Consider the following 1,858-nt stretch of genomic DNA (forward strand, 5'->3'; position numbering starts at 1 on the left):
CAGGACGTGGACAGAAGAAAAAGACAAATCCAATCGAAGACCGCAGAATCATACGGGAAGTAAAGAAAAATTCAACTGTTACTAGTTGTGTTATCCGAGAAAACCTACAATTAAATATTTCCGAACGAACGGTGCGGAGGAGACTTCGGGAAGTTGGACTTATGTTAGAAACAGTTTTGCAGTGCATCGTCTTTTGATTCGGAAGGCCAATAAAATCAAACGTCTGGAATTTGCAAAAAAATACGTTAACAAATCAGAGGATTTCTAGAAAAAGGTCCTTTGGAGTGACGAAAGCAAATTTGAACTTTTCGGTCATAAACAGTGACCACGGGTCTGGTCAAAGCCTAGCGAAAAACTTATCGACAAAAATATCCAAAAAACACTCAAACATGGAGGAGGCAGCATAACAGTGTGGGGATGTTTTGCGTGGTCTGGTTTGGGAAATCTAGTCAAAATCGACGGTATAATGACAGCAGATGTATACATTGATATTCTCAATGAAAATTTAGAAAAGTCTCTGCTAAAGGTTGGTCTGGAGAACAACTTCATTTTTCAACAAGATAATGATCCCAAACATACCGCTCGTAAAACTACCGCTTTTTTTCGTACTTCTGGGATCAAACTGCTCGATTGGCCAGCACAATCGCCAGATCTGAATCCGATTGAAAATTTGTGGTCGATTTTGGACCTGAAGCTTGATAAAGGGGAAGTAACGAATAAAATTAAGTTGTTGGAAGCATTGATGAAAGCATGGAAAAATATCGATCAGCAACACATCCAAAACCTTGTCGAAAGTATGCCTCGACGTTTGCAAGCCGTCATACAAGCAAAAGGTGGTCATACAAAATATTAATTATAAACTTTGTCTTTATTACACTTTGTTTTTCACTTACTTTATTTTGTCCATGACAAATTTGATAATAAATGTAACGGACTTGACTATTAAAGGATTTCGAATTGTTTTTGAAATTTTTGTAATCATTATTGCAAAGTAGACTAAAATACCTTTCTTTTACCTCATTCATCATTATGCTATCTGCCAGGACTGGCGAGTTATTTACATAAATGTGAAAATGTTTGGAGTGCGTATTTTGTCCAGTACTGTGTATATACATATGACAGCGATGTCATGCTGTCGCCAGATGCCAACCATCGTAGTCACTTCTAATTTTGTTCTGGCTGGTATTGGTTTTCGAACTACATGTTGTTTTTTAATCAGTGAACCAACAATATTGAGTAACTCGTTAAATGTTGTTGATGACATTCTGAGGTAGTTGAAATATTTTTCCGGATCTGTCAATCGCATCTCCACAACTAGATTCGCTGGCACACCTTGTAGAAGTCTTCTTCTCTGCATAAAAATAGACCACATTGCATTGTCCTTTTTGTCTTGCAATTTCTTATAATGCAAATATAAATAAAACATTGAAATAACTTTTCTTTTTGTCATCTCAGCATATCTCATCGGTTCATTCCTTGCTCGTATGAGATACTTCATAATAATCATCAACATGATGTTTGGATCCATATTATACAGCAACTTTTAAAAGAATAAAAGTATGAAAGCTTTCTTTTTCAATCCGCTCCGAAATTTTATGGTATACACTTCACATTGACAACAGATTTTGACGCGGTCGTTCCGCGAATTTGTTTCTTCTTATATTACATGGAACATAATTTCCGCGGAAAAGTATAGTGATAAATAGACATTTGTATTCACTTTTAAAAATTATATTTACTTAATTCATTGTAATTATTTTTAATATGTTCATATTTTCAACTTATCTATTGAATACAAGCATTTTAATCAATAAATATCATTAAAAATTACTGTTTTATAATTCTCCGTTCCGCTCTT

The 1,858-nt window shown here is 34.7% G+C and overlaps 1 protein-coding gene across 1 annotated transcript in view; it reads right to left on the reverse strand.

Annotated features, from left to right (window-relative positions):
- Positions 1-1,858, reverse strand: part of LOC108726188 (transmembrane protein 151B) — a 9,802-nt gene that overhangs the window by 2,378 nt on the left and 5,566 nt on the right. The window lies entirely within an intron of this gene.

The sequence above is a fragment of the Mycetomoellerius zeteki genome, unplaced genomic scaffold (assembly GCF_001594055.1).
Source record: "Mycetomoellerius zeteki isolate Tzet28-1 unplaced genomic scaffold, Tzet1.0 scaffold398, whole genome shotgun sequence".
NCBI classification, from domain to species: Eukaryota; Metazoa; Arthropoda; class Insecta; order Hymenoptera; family Formicidae; genus Mycetomoellerius; species Mycetomoellerius zeteki.